The sequence below is a fragment of the Danio aesculapii genome, chromosome 5 (genome assembly GCF_903798145.1).
Source record: "Danio aesculapii chromosome 5, fDanAes4.1, whole genome shotgun sequence".
NCBI lineage: Eukaryota > Metazoa > Chordata > Actinopteri > Cypriniformes > Danionidae > Danio > Danio aesculapii.
The window spans coordinates 51,899,961-51,915,579 of NC_079439.1; positions in this window are offsets into that span (position 1 = coordinate 51,899,961).

Genomic DNA, 15,619 nt, shown 5'->3' on the forward strand with positions numbered 1-15,619 from the left:
GGTGGATGCGTCCACTTCCACCACGAAAGGAAGATTTGGGTCAGGATGAGTCAGGAGTGGGGCCCTTGTGAACTCCTTCTTAAGAAGGCGGAAGGCTGCGGCTGCTTCTTTGGTCCACTCCAGTCCTTTGGGTTTACCCTTGAGGAGATTAGTGAGAGGTGATGTAATCCTGCTGTAGTCCTTGATAAATCGTCTATAAAAGTTAGCAAACCCAAGAAACCTCTGGAGCTCCTTAATGGAAGTGGGTTCTGACCAGGATAGAACAGCCTCAATTTTCTTCCCATCCATACGTATACCGGTTTGGTCAATGATGTATCCCAGGAAATGAATCGACTTCTGGTGGAATGAGCATTTCTCCGCTTTGAGGTAGAGGTGATGTTCTCTCAATGTGTGTAGGACCTCCGCAACGTGTTGGCGATGTTCGGCCTCACTCCGGGAGTAAATGAGGATGTCATCTATGTACACTATTACACAGTGGTGAAGAAACTCCCGGAGGACTTCATGAATGAAGTTTTGGAATACGGAGGGGGCGTTGACCAGACCGTAAGGCATGACCTCATATTCATAGTGGCCAGTAGGGGTCACGAATGCTGTCTTCCATTGGTCCCCCTCACGTATTCTTATCAGATTATACGCGCTGCGGAGGTCCAATTTAGTGAAGACTTTAGCTTCTCGGAGCTGTTCCAAAGCGGCTGGTACCAGAGGAAGGGGATATCGGTATTTTACTGTACCGTTATTTAGGACCCTGTAGTCGATGCATGGACGCAGCCCTCCGTCCTTCTTGGCCACAAAGAAGAAGCTTGAGGCGGCTGGTGATTTTGAGTGACGTATGTACCCCTGACTCAGAGCCTCCCTTATGTAATCTTCCATTGCCTGATTCTCTGGAAGCGAGAGCGGGTAGATCCTACCTCTTGGCAACTGGGCATCTGGAACTAGGTCGATCGCGCAGTCCCATGGCCGATGCGGCGGTAGCTGGGAAGCTCTCTTGGGGCAGAAGACATCATGAAAGGAGCTGTACTCCTTAGGAATGTGGATAGACTGCTTCTCAGGAGGGCTCTCGACCGATGTTGCAAACAAAGAAATGGGGTTCCGACCTTGAAGAGGGAGATTTGGAAAACAGGCAGGTGTACATCCAGATCCCCATTTCTTTATCTCTCCTGTGCCCCAAGAGATGATGGGATCGTGCTTCACCAGCCACGGGCGCCCTAGAATGATGTCCATATTTGCACCCTCCAGAACCAGAAATTGAATCCTCTCTTGATGTAACACCCCCACTTGAAGAAGGATGTCTTCGCATTGTCGATGGATACGGGTCGAAGATCGAGTGCACTGGGTTATCGGTTGTATCTGGTATATATGCGAGGACGCCTCAGTACGGAGGTGGAGTTGACGACAGAGGGATTGGGAGATGAAGTTCCCTGCTGACCCGGAGTCGATGAGGGCTGTGACAAGGAGAGAAATAGAGGCAGTAGTTATTTGTACGGTGGTAGTAAGTGGTTTACATTGTTCAATATTCGTACTGAATACACTCACTGAAGTCCGAATGGGACGAAGGGGACACTCCATACGGGTGTGTCCACTGACACCGCAGTATAGACACAGACCCCGGGTCAGCCTCCTCTGTCGTTCCGCTGATGTCAGTCTTCCAGACTCTATTATCATGGGTTCTGGTTCTGGAGAGGCTGTTGACTCAGGCGATTGGAGGAGTGCAGACGAGGGGGTGATGGTGTCCTGTTGATAGGAACGAAGACGATCGGAACATCGGAGAGAATGTTGGATGAATCTCTCCAGACCCATTGTATCATCTAATGTGGCCAGTTGGATTCGGAGAGTGGGTTCCAAGCCGAGCCGGTACGTGGTCAACAACGATCTCTCATTCCATCCACTTGCAGCTGCTAGAGTGCGAAACCGGAGAGCATATTCCTGTGTAGATAGAGTACCTTGCTTTAGATGATACAGCTGCTCTCCAGCGGCTACTTCCCCATCAGAACGTCCAAACACCTCTTTGAAATACTCCGTGAAGGTAGTGATGGAATTCATGACCGGCCCGGCTTGGTTCCAGATCGTCTCAGCCCATTTAAGTGCAGGTCCAGAGAGTAGAGATACGATGTAGGCGATCTTTGACTTATCTGTGGGATATAGAGAAGGTTGCATTTCGAATATGAGGGAACATTGTAACAGAAAACCATTGCACTCCCCCGCTCCGCCTGAGTAGGGCGCTGGTCGGGCCATGGGACTGGAAGGAAGGGCCGAAGAAGAAACTGTGGAGGCGGAAGTGCTCGGTGCTGGTGGTGCGTTGGAAAGTGGAGCTGGTGGCTGTAGAATCCGCTTCAACTGGTCCACCAGCTCTTGAAAGTGATCGGGGGTGCTCATGTTGTCGTCGTTATAGGTCCGGGCTTCTGTTATGAAGCGGACAGGAGACAGAGGTAAGGAAACGTTAGGGTGTTTATTGAATGACAACAAGGAGCACATGAAGGATAGCCAGGAGGATCAGGAATGATGTTGGGGTCTTCTCCTCCGTGGCTGGGTAACAGGAATACACGAGGATGGACAGCACACACCAGATACAGCTGACAGAGGATGACACAGACTTGGAAGGACTGGAAGACAGGACGATACGGGAGGACCAGGAAGACTAGGGAGGAATACAAGAGAACAGGTAAGTAAATCGTTTGTTTAGCTGAGGATGACTACGCTGAGTGGTCGCTCAGTTGTCCGCTTTCGTCGAGACGAGCCCGGACAATGAGCGACTGGAGTGCTGTGCTTTTATCTGGTGCTCGTGAATGTGATGCAGCTGTGTGCTCATTAGAAGTCAGGTGATGGTGATCTTCGTGAGTGGGGATCGTGAGAGCCTGACCAATCCGTGACACTTATGTAAAAATAGAAATACTTGTTTCAGGAGATTAGCAGATTACAGAATAACAGATTTAGTGGAACACTGGATTAAAGAAGTGTCAAAATACAATATGTAAAATTTTATATAAAAAAAAATCCATTAATTAACAATAAAACATTTCAGTGTCTTTAACCTTCAAAGTGCATCGTGGCACTAATTTTTTTCCATCTACTTTTCTCTCATATAGGTCTCGCGGGTGCTGTGAGCTGCCGTTCCTTTTATTAATAAATATTTTAAAACTCCTTTTTCCCAGCGGCCAGAGGGCCGTAAACTTCATTGCATGCATGTTGTGAATTAACTATTTTGCATAGTTCACTTTTCTTAAAATTTTGTTATTTAAATTTTTTTTTTCAATTTTGTCACAATTACATATTGTGCATTGAATTATTTTTAGCAGTTTCCTTTTCTGAAGCCACGTAATCATCTTCAGTGATTTTTATAGAACTGCACTGGTTGATAAGTTTCTTTAACCTGGTTAATCGGCACATTTCAAAGTAATTAAACAATTGTTTTAGATTGTGGGCTCTTTTATAGCGACAGCTGGATACTGTATCTTTTTGGCTCTATAAATTCAAACCTGATACGTCATCAATATTGGACAACGGAAAACTTGTCACGCATTCGGCATTCAAACAGCATTGACATATGGCGAAAGGAATGGGTTGATGCAGTATGAACATGGAGAACTCTTGACAAAAATTGAAAAGGTGTACAGACCTGAGCCAAAAGGAATGACAACGTGGAGATAGATAAGACGTATAGATAAGACGTGCGGCAGTGACACTAGTGGTAAGTAGGTCCTGTGGGAATATAAATTTATATTATCTATATATAACTGAAAAGTTGTTTTTAGGGTGTGACAGACCTTAAAATGTCTTGGTTTCCTGAGTCCTGACAGTCTCCAAAGTAATGCAAATTGTCAGTTTCACAGCACGGCTGTGTCTATTGTTTTCTCTTTTCGGTCAACTGGTCAGATGGTTTCTGTCTCCAGAACATCATTTGCACACTGTTTTCTGCCTTTGTCTTCGGGTGATACATTCAGGTAGAAGAAACCCCTTTTGTTGATTAATTCATCTGGCCAGTAGCTGGGCAGGTTTCTAACACCTATATGCTGGTTATTATGCTGACTCCAAAACTTAATTTGCATGCTTTGTTTTAGACTGTCCCCACCTACATGAATTACTGTCTGTAAAATGTATAAAAAAACCTCTTCTTATTAAAGGATTCTGCTTTGAAGATACCGAAAGTTCTCCCTGTTTTTTTGGGCTCGTCTTAGAATTTCACAACAGTTTGGTGCCGCTGACCCGGATAGAGACTAAAATCACCTAAATCAAGTCTTGACTCTTTATTTTCAAAAAATATCTGACTTCTCTCAAGACGGAATCGTTCCAGTTCCAGCAAACGCAAAGTTGAACAGCCGAGGTCACATATTTTCAACAACTTGGTGACTGCAACCCTGATGAAAGTTGAATTTACCTGAAATCTGACTGAGAGATCAAGCTCAAGAAACTGAATCTCTTCAGTTCAACCACGATTTGGTGAGTTTTCACTCTAATATAAAATTTTGTTATCCTCTGTTTTTCAGACAGAGAAGTTTAGCCTTAAGTGCCAAAATTTTGTAATTCTCTGTTCAGCCAGGGAAGGTTAGCTTTTTGTATTAAAATAAGTTATCCTCTGCATAGCCAGGGATGTTTAGCCTTTCGTGCTAAAATCTGTATCCTCTGTTTTAAAGCAGGGAAGATTACCCTTACGTGTTAATATTTTGTTATGTTTTTGTTTAGCATGAAGTGCTAGTAGTTTGTGTTTGTCCTCTGCATTGCCAGGGAAGATTAACCTTACGTGTTAATATTTATTGTTTTGTTTTTGTTCAGCCTCTTGTGCCAAAGTCTGTTATCCTCTGTGAAGCAGAGAAGATTAAACTTACGTGTTAATATTTGTTGTTTTGTTTTTGTTTAGCCTTTTGGTAACTTCCGGTTACGGCATGGCGCCTGTGTTTGGCTTTGCCGCTGTGGCTGGATGCTCACCTCAATTTGTTTTTATTGTTTTACTCACTTTACAAGTGAGTTGATAAGTTTTCAAGTTTGGTCACAAATGCTGTATCAGCAGCATGGGTGTATGATCGTCATACTTTGTTTTCTATCTGATCTGCTATGGTGGAATGGAGTGGAGTTTGTACCTGGTGTGGTCCGGAAGCTTTTCCAGTGCCAGGCTGGCTGTCAATACCTGCTGCCGCCTGTATACTGAGTAGAGAGTGCCTTTCGGGGTGTACAAAGAAACGTCGGCAAAGAGGAAAGAGAGCTGGAAGGCAGGTGGATCTTAAAAAGCTCCTGACGTCGGGGCTTCATCGTGGTGGGTCCAAACCATTGTGCCTTTGTTTGATTATCCCTGATGTCCCACAGGCTGTGGTTTCTGTCAGTCCTGCTGCCTTCCAGAGCCGCTGATAAAACGTAGTTCGAAGCCAAAGACATTAATTTCTCTCCCCACGTTGGTTAAGTGCACTCGTTCATGTGCGAGGGCATTTGTATGAACTGTATGTAAACGTCACACACCATTCCTAATTTATTTTTTGGATTTTTTAATTTTTGGATGTTCTTTGAAGTGACTGACATGCGTTTCTGCTTGAGTTTTGCCCTTGGAAGCATTTCTTTTTGAGATCTGGTCTGTGCTTGATGTGAATAAGCTACGCCATTTCAGAGTGATTTGTGAAATTAATTTGTGTGCATTGGTATTGAAACTAATTAATTTGGGAAGATTGTTTGGCGAGTTAAACTGGGATTTAACATTACATCTGTGAACATCTGTTATCTGGGTTTTTTTTTTTTGTAGTGCATTCTTTATTTAAGTATACATTATCCAATTAGAAAATTCCTAACAAAGAAAAGAATAAATTAATAGTTAATTGATTTTATGGTCATCATTCATTTGTTCAACTTACCTTGGAATAGGGGCGTCTCACCCACACTGTTAGGTTTAGGGGAGTGGGAATGTGAATTACTTCTTTCACCTCGCTTAAAATACTTCGGGTTGGCCACCACACTGACACTTACCTGAAGCCCACTTTTCTAATTTCTGTAGTTTTCAACACAACTGTGTGGGCCAAATTAATACACAAATATAGTGCACATTGAGACTAAAAGCACCATAAGAGGGGATCGAGATCCTTTCACTTCTTGGTCTTCCAGGGTCACACACAATAATTCTCCCCTACAGGGCAGGACTTATAGCCGGTTATACTTGTCCATGGAGCGATTGCAAGTTGTGCAGAATGCAGCAACGAAGCTTTTAACCAATACAAGTAGGAGGTCACACATTACATCTGTGCTTAAGGCACTTCACTGGCTTCCTATTAGTTTTAAAGTAAATTTTAAGATTCTGGTCATTACATATAGAGCTCTGCATGGTCAAGCACTCCAGTATATTCAAGATCTTTTAAGCAGTCACTCATGTAGCCAGTCTCTGAGGTCTTCTGGCAAAGACCTTTTAGCCATTCCCAGAACTCGTCTTAAGATAAAAGGTGACCGTGCCTTCTGTGTGGTGGCCCCACGGCTCTCGAACTCTCTCCTGATAGCACTGAGAACTCTGGGATCAGTTGAACTTTTAAAAAGCATTTAAAGACACCTTTTTGGTCAAGCTATTAATTAACAGTATTAGTGTTTCTGTATTTGGATTTTTATTAGTTTTAATATGTTTTAACATGCCTTCTTTTATTGTCATGTGTTTTTTTTTACTTGTTTTCTCTTATTGTAAAGCACTTTGTAACTCAATGTCTGGCAAAGGTGCTATATATATATATATATATATATATATATATATATATATATATATATATATATATATATATATATATATATATATATAAACCTTTACTCACTTACTTTTGTGCTAAAGTCTGTTATCCTCTGTGAAGCAGAGATGATTAACCTTACGTGTTAATATATATTTTTTTGTTGTTTTGTTTTTGGTTAACGTGAAGTGCTATCAGTTTTTGTTTGTCCTCTGCATTGCTAGGGAAGGTTAACTTTGTTAACATATAGTCAGTTGATCAGAAAAGTTTGATGTTTTGTTTGTGTGGTAACTGAGAAACTCACAAAATTTTTAAGAAGAACGCTAGGTGATGTGATACCCACAAATGAAAAAGGTGGTCTTGCAACTCCTTTGTGTCAGGGAAGAAGGCAAGAGGATTCAAGTGCAGGTCAAAATATATTTTTTATTTATCTAGTTGGTTGGGCAATAACAAAAACCTCCAGCCGAAAGGGCTGGAAAATTCACAGAGGGATAAAAAATCTCCAGGCAAAAATAAAAGAATATAAAAACCAAGGATGGCCTGTAGAGGGCAGACGGCAGTCTAGTACGCCAATCAACAGTGTAAAAACAAAAGAAAACTAATGCACTACCAACTGTCCCAACAGGAGGCGCACGGCAGTCCAAGCCGTCAATAAATAAAGTCAATGCAAAAGTGAAAGCAAAACAGTTCCAGAGGGAGGTGCACGGCAATCCAAAACCGTCAGTCAGCAAGGGGTTAATGCCGGTGCGCTGGCAGCCAGGACGAGAGAGAGCAGGTGGAGTGAATGTCGGCCGGAGAGGAAGATCGCTGGTGGGCGGTAGAGGGGGAACTACAGCAGGAAGTGCGGAGAGGTGAGGAAGCCGCGGCTGATCAGCAGCAGGGATGGTTTGACTAAGGAGAAAAAAAGGCGGAAATCCAAGACAAACATTAACGACTGGCACTGGAGCCTAAACAGAAACGGGACGAGACAGGACTGGACAAGATATTATAAAACAGGATCGTAAGGTAACACACGCGAACGATAAGGTACAAGACAGTGAGAACGAGAGGACTAAATAGGAAGACTAATGAAGGTAAACTACAGGCAGGTGTGAATGAACTAATGATCTAATGAGTAAAATGACAAGTGGGTGGGGTGAGACAGCGGAGCACATGGCGAGCTGTCAAACTAACGCCATGTGCGCCGAGAAAAACAAAACAAATGAACGTGACGACAACATGCAGGTGACAGACCATGACAGTACCCCACCCCTAGGAGCGCCACCTGGCGCCTCAGGGGAGGGGCTTACCCCGTCGCCGGTGAAAGTCCACAATCAATGTCCGGTCCAGAACATGCCGAGCCGGAATCCAACTCCTCTCCTCAGGACCATAACCCTCCCAGTCCACTAGATACTGAAAACCCCGGCCCCGGCGTCTGACATCCAGCAATCTCCTGACACTGTATGCAGGAGAACCATCCACTAGGCGAGGGGGGGGAGGGGCAGGGGAAGAGACAGCAGGGTTAAGACTAGATCTAAACACAGGTTTAACCCTGGATACATGAAAAACAGGGTGTACCCGACCAAGAGTGGGAGGCAACTTGAGCCGAACTGCCACCGGACTCAAGACCTTGGTGATGAGGTATGGGCCAATGAACCTGGGAGCCAATTTACGTGAGGCTACCCTAAGAGGCAGGTCCTTGGTGGATAACCATACCTTCTGACCACACACATATTCAGGTGGGGGGGTCCGATGACGGTCGGCTGCTGCTTTGGTTCGTCTAGAGGTCCGAGCCAAGACCTCCCTAGCCCTCGTCCAGGTGCGGCGGCACCGTTGAACATAGGCCAAGGCCGACGGAACTGCAGCGTCAGGTTCCTGTGAGGGGAACAGAGGAGGTTGATAACCCATGGAACAGAGAAATGGGGACATACCTGTAGACGCTACCGGCAGGGAATTATGGGCGTACTCAACCCATGAGAGCTGTTGGCTCCAGGAACAAGGATTCTGGGAGGTCAGGCAGCGGAGGGTTCTTTCGAGATCCTGGTTGGCTCGCTCACATTGCCCATTGGTCTGAGGGTGAAATCCTGAAGAAAGACTCGCTGAGGCTCCGATCTGTCGACAGAACTCTCTCCAAAACCGGGAAACAAACTGTGGTCCCCTATCAGAGACCACATCAACCGGAAGGCCATGAATCCGGAAGACATGATCAACCATAGCTTGAGCTGTTTCCTTGGCAGAGGGGAGTTTGGGCAAAGGAATAAAATGGGCTGCTTTAGAAAAGCGGTCTACCACAGTCATGATGACAGTGTTTCCTCTTGAGGGGGGAAGGCCAGAAACAAAATCAAGGGCCAGGTGTGACCATGGACGAGAGGGAATGGGCAAGGGCTTGAGCAGACCAACAGGCGCTTGGTTAGAAGTCTTGTTCTGGGCACAAACTGAGCAAGCCAACACAAACTGCCTGACGTCCGGCCTTAGAGAGGGCCACCAAAATCGCTGGCGGATGGCAGCCAGTGACCTCCAAATTCCTGGGTGACAAACCAGCCTGGATGCATGCCCCCACCGGAGGACCTCGGGACGCAGCGCAACCGGCACAAACAGCCGACCCTCCGGACACCCTTCTGGCACCTCAATCCCTCGGCCGGCCTTAATTACCTGCTGCTCGATGCCCCAGGAAAGGGACCCAACCACCACTCCCTCGGGGAGGATGGGTCCAATTGGGGACTCCTCACTGGGAGCCTCGAACAGCCGAGAGAGGGCATCAGGTTTAGTATTTTTGGACCCTGGCCGGTACGAGAGACTGAAGTTGAATCGGCCAAAGAAGAGTGCCCAGCGGGCCTGGCGTGCGCTCAACCTCTTGGCCGAACGGATATACTCCAGGTTCTTATGGTCCGTCCAGACCAAGAAGGGGTGCACTGCTCCCTCCAGCCAGTGACGCCACTCACCCAAAGCCAGCCTGACTGCCAACAGCTCCCTATTACCAATGTCGTAATTACGTTCTGCTGGGCTCAGGCGATGAGAGAAGAAGGCACAAGGGTGCACTTTCCCATCCTTTGAGGACCGCTGAGATAGGACCGCGCCTACCCCAACATCAGAGGCATCTACCTCGACAATGAATTGTTGTTCAGGATCTGGAATAGAAAGGACAGGAGCAGAGACGAAACGGGACTTAAGAGCATCAAAGGCCTCCTGAGCCTGTGTGTTCCACCTGAACAATACCTTAGTGGAGGTGAGAGCCGTTAAGGGTGCAGCAATCTGACTAAAGTTCCTGATGAAGCGCCTATAGAAATTGGCAAAACCCAGGAAACGCTGCAGAGCCTTGCGGGTGTTGGGGACTGGCCACGTAGCGACAGCCCTTATCTTGGCAGTATCAGGTTTTATTCCCTCAGCCGAGATGACATACCCCAGGAATGTAACCGACTTAGTGTGGAACTCGCACTTCTCCGCCTTAATAAAGAGTTGGTTCTCTAGTAGTCGTTGGAGGACCTGACGCACATGATGAGTGTGTGCCTGTAAAGAGGATGAGAAAATGAGAATATCATCCAGGTACACGAAGACAAACTTGTTTACCATGTCTCTCAGCACGTCGTTAACCAGGGCCTGGAAGACAGCTGGGGCATTGGTCAGACCAAAAGGTAAGACAAGATATTCAAAGTGTCCCGTAGGGGTATTAAAGGCTGTCTTCCACTCATCTCCCTCACGGATGCGCACCAAGTGGTAAGCGTTACGGAGGTCTAATTTGGTAAAGACCCGGGCTCCCTGCAACAACTCAAAGGCAGATGACATAAGAGGTAAGGGGTACCTGTTTTTAATTGTGATGTCGTTCAGCCCTCTGTAGTCGATACATGGACGCAGGGAGCCATCCTTCTTCTTTACAAAGAAGAAGCCCGCACCCGCAGGTGATGATGAGGGACGGATGAGACCAGTACTAAGTGATTCCTGAATATACCTGTCCATAGCCTCTCTTTCTGGACCAGAAAGGGAATACAAGCGACCCCTGGGTGGAGAAGTGCCTGGGAGGAGGTCAATGGCACAGTCGTATGGTCGATGAGGAGGAAGGGATCCAGCCCGAGACCTGCTAAAGACCTGGCGAAGACCATGGTACTCCACCGGGACCTTAGTTACATCAACAATCTCCTCCTGCAACACAGAACACAAAGAACCAGGAGACAAGGCAGAACCCAGACAAGAAGCAAGACAAGACTGACTCCAGGCCAACACAGAATTCCCGGACCAATCAACGTGAGGATTGTGCCGTACCAGCCAGGGATGCCCCAAGACAACAGGGGAACCTGGTGAATCAAAAGGTACAGTTCAATGGCCTCACGGTGATTGCCAGAAACGACAAGACTTACACGAGGGGTGACGTGGGTAATGGTAGAGATGAGCTGACCCGCCAGCGACCAGACAGAAATGGGAGAAGGGAGGGGGATGGCGGGAATACCCCACTGCTTGGCAGTGGAACTGTCCAGAAAATTGCCCTCGGCCCCCGAATCGAGCAAGGCAGAGCTGGAGTTGAGGGATCCCTCATGTTGAATGGTGATGGGTAACAGGGTGCGAGACAGGGGGGAATTCAGACAGGGAGAGGCGCCCACCAGGATCCCCTGGTTTACTGATGGGCCCTGGCTTTTAAAGGGCACTTGATGGCAAAGTGCCCTGATTTGCCACAGTAAAGGCACACGCCACGAGCTAGACGGTCCCTCTTCTCCTGAGGCGTGAGGCGCATCCGTCCCATCTGCATGGGCTCGGCATCGGGAGTAGAGGAGGTTTGTTGGGGGAGGATGTCATCAACCCTCGAAGATGAATGGACAGACCGCCACTGGCGGCGGCGGCGAAGGCGTCCCTCCACACGTAGAGCCAGGTCAATAAGAGTCTCCAGGTGACGAGGAAGCTCATGAGAAGAGATCTCATCTTGGATCTCCTCATGCAGACCCTCAAAAAATCTGGACCGGAGGGCCCCTTCATTCCAGTCACAAGTGGCTGCCAATGTGTTGAATTCAATAGAATAGTCGGTGACGGACCGACCCTCCTGGGTCAGTCGTGCCAACCGGATGGCTGCCTCATCTCCCTGTGCAGACCGGTCAAATAGCTTAATCATCTCTTGCTTAAAGTCATCAAAAAAGCGGCAGAAAGGTGCCCTGGCGTCCCAGACTGCAGTTCCCCACTCACGTGCTCTCCCCGTAAGCAGGGTCAGGACATATGCCACCCTGGAGGCCTCTGAGGCATAACGGCGGGGTTGTAGGGCAAAAACAAGCACACACTGCGATAAAAAGGCCCGACAGGAGCTGGGGTCTCCATTATACGGTGGTGGATTGTTGGCATGGGGCTCTGGATCATGATGGTGTGTGATGAGAGGAGAAGCAACCTGTCTGGATCCTGCAGCCTCATGCTGGAGCGACTCAATCCGTGCATTGAGCTCAACCACCTGGGCAGTGAGCATCTCCACCTCTCTGGAGGTGGTGGTGAGCTGGGTGGCATGTTGACCCAAGAGTGCACCCTGCTGGGCGAGCGCAGTTCGCACCTGGTCCGAACCTGCTGAATCCATGATGACCTTATCGTTCTGTCAGGGAAGAAGGCAAGAGGATTCAAGTGCAGGTCAAAATATATTTTTTATTTATCTAGTTGGTTGGGCAATAACAAAAACCTCCAGCCGAAAGGGCTGGAAAATTCACAGAGGGATAAAAAATCTCCAGGCAAAAATAAAAGAATATAAAAACCAAGGATGGCCTGTAGAGGGCAGACGGCAGTCTAGTACGCCAATCAACAGTGTAAAAACAAAAGAAAACTAATGCACTACCAACTGTCCCAACAGGAGGCGCACGGCAGTCCAAGCCGTCAATAAATAAAGTCAATGCAAAAGTGAAAGCAAAACAGTTCCAGAGGGAGGTGCACGGCAATCCAAAACCGTCAGTCAGCAAGGGGTTAATGCCGGTGCGCTGGCAGCCAGGATGAGAGAGAGCAGGTGGAGTGAATGTCGGCCGGAGAGGAAGATCGCTGGTGGGCGGTAGAGGGGGAACTACAGCAGGAAGTGCGGAGGGGTGAGGAAGCCGCGGCTGATCAGCAGCAGGGATGGTTTGACTAAGGAGAAAAAAAGGCGGAAATCCAAGACAAACATTAACGACTGGCACTGGAGCCTAAACAGAAACGGGACGAGACAGGACTGGACAAGATATTATAAAACAGGATCGTAAGGTAACACACGCGAACGATAAGGTACAAGACAGTGAGAACGAGAGGACTAAATAGGAAGACTAATGAAGGTAAACTACAGGCAGGTGTGAATGAACTAATGATCTAATGAGTAAAATGACAAGTGGGTGGGGTGAGACAGCGGAGCACATGGCGAGCTGTCAAACTAACGCCATGTGCGCCGAGAAAAACAAAACAAATGAACGTGACGACAACATGCAGGTGACAGACTATGACACTTTGTGGTCAGATAAGGAATTTAAATCATTGTTAGGAGTGCAGATGGACCTAAGAGTCACTGAGAAAGTTGAAATATGAGATCCACCCAGACAAGACTTGGTCTGTAGATGAATGTAAAAAAGTACTAGGTGCCAGTATCCCTAAAAACAATGTAAAAGGTATTATCTGCTGTCACAAAGAATTTGCTTTAGCATTAGCCACACAACAAGCTAAGCGCAACTCAGAGCTAGAGGAACAAAACAAACAGCTCCGTGCTAGAGTAATGTCTTTGACAAAGAAATTCAGTTGCAACAAAGCTTCAGAGAAAGCTGATGTAGAAGAAATCAGTGAGTCTGATGTTTATCCAGACTTACAAACTTTCTTTGAAACAGATGTACCTGTAGAGTCAGTGAATGTTTGTGGTGCTAGGAGGAAATCACAGAGAATTGAGGAAATTGAAAGTGTTTCTCCCAATGCTTCTGTTGTCCGAGTTCAAACTGTTACTAATTAGGAAAATGCGTCTATATGACATGTCGTTGACAGAAGTTACACAGCTAATGTTTCAAATTCTAACCGAATCTGAATTCAACAGTTTTTATTGCGACTTCCTGAATTGTCCTCAAGTCGCTGGAGAGGCAGTGAGGGTCCTTTTAATTTGTAACGCGCTGATGGCTGATACAGACACGCTGAGCCCAAGATGTTTTTAGCCAACTTTATATATATAGTTGAAACATGACATACAAAACATGAATTTGTGAGTTAAATACCAGTTGTCAATGGAGCTGATTATTGCAGTGTACAGGGTTGTTGCGGTTGCTGTGGCGTGGCGTGGCGATGTTGCTTGTGCTGTGGCGGTCAACAAAAATTCCAGCAACCCCACTCTCCTTCTCTCCTCCTAACACCTGTGTGATTGTGCATGAGCTTTATTTGGTCTAGCAGGTGCAAGGTAGGCTCACGTGACTAAAACATTAAACGTCACTGTGAAACCCAAACTAATACAAATAAACATTATAATTAAGTGAAAAGTAATATGGCTCCTATACACCAGCCCCTAATTATTAGATCAACACATAATAATTATCCAAAATTACAGATAGGAGACATAAATCAAACACACGAAAATTCATCAGTAAAGTCCAACAGTAAAATGTCTATACTTTTTTTCTTGGTGTCATAATGGCAAAAATACAAAAATCCACACAAAAAAAAGGCAAAAATAAAATGCACAAAAAAAGGAATGATCCAAAAATATGGACAAAAAAGTTTACTGTAGTTCAAATTTAATCGAACTCCGCCTCCTGCAGCAAGCAGACCTTTGTAATGGGTCTTTCCAAATAGCTGGTTTTTGTTTTAATCCGTACCTGACGAACAAATCCTCTTCGGTCTGGGAAGGTTTGGATTACTCGACCTGTTGGCCAAGAATTTTGTGGAGCTGTGCTGTCCCTTATGATTACAAGATCTCCCACAACGAGGTTCCTCTTAACTCCAACCCATCTCTGACGCTCCTGTAGCTGAGGTAAGTATTCCTTAACCCATCTCTTCCAGAATAGATCGGACATGTATTGTACCTGTTTCCACCTCCTAAGTGCATACATGTCTGTCGGTTGGAACAACCCTGGGGGTAATGATGGTGAAGTCTTCAACTGTAACAAGTGGTTTGGAGTTAGTGCTTCCAGGTCATTTGGATCCATGGAAGCCTTGGTGATTGGACGGCTGTTGATGATGGCTTCAATTTCACAAAGCACTGTGTGAAGACCTTCTTCGTCCAGGTTTTGCACCTTAAACATCGAATTAAGGACTTTATGCACTGATCTTATTAACCTCTCCCATGATCCTCCATGATGAGAGCCAGCCGGTGGGTTAAAACTCCATTTGATTCCCTTCTGCAGCAAAAGATCATTGATCTGCCCCTGGTTCCACTGCTTAATGACAGCTTTCAGCTCACGCTCTGCACCTACAAAATTTGTTGCATTATCTGAACGCAACTCCCGCACTTGTCCCCTTCTGGAAATGAAACGTCTGAGTGCATTAATGAAGGAGTCCGTATCCAGTGATGGAGCAACCTCAAGGTGTACAGCTCTGATGGCAAGACAGGTAAATATAACACCATACCTCTTTACCATGCTCCTTCGACTCTTAACCTCAAAAGGTCCAAAATAGTCCACTCCTACTCTAGTAAATGGCGGTTCATCTGGGATTATCCTTTCATGTGGCAAGTCTGCCATTTGCTGGTAAACTGGCAGAGCATTTAGACGGCGACAGATGATGCATTTGGACAGTACTTTCCTTATAGCTACACTGACACCAGTTATCCAGTACTTCTCCCGCAGTTTGGACAGCATATGGTTCCGTCCACCGTGCCCCACTTCCTGATGGATATGTCTCAGCAAGAGCTCTGAAATGTGAAGATCCCTTGTCAATATTATAGGGTGTTTAACTTCCACAGGCATAGCCAATCTACAGAGACGACCACCAACTCTCAGGATTCCATCTTGCAACTGTGGACAGAGCTTATGGAGGTGACTGGATGTTTTAATATGTTGCCCTTTCTCCAA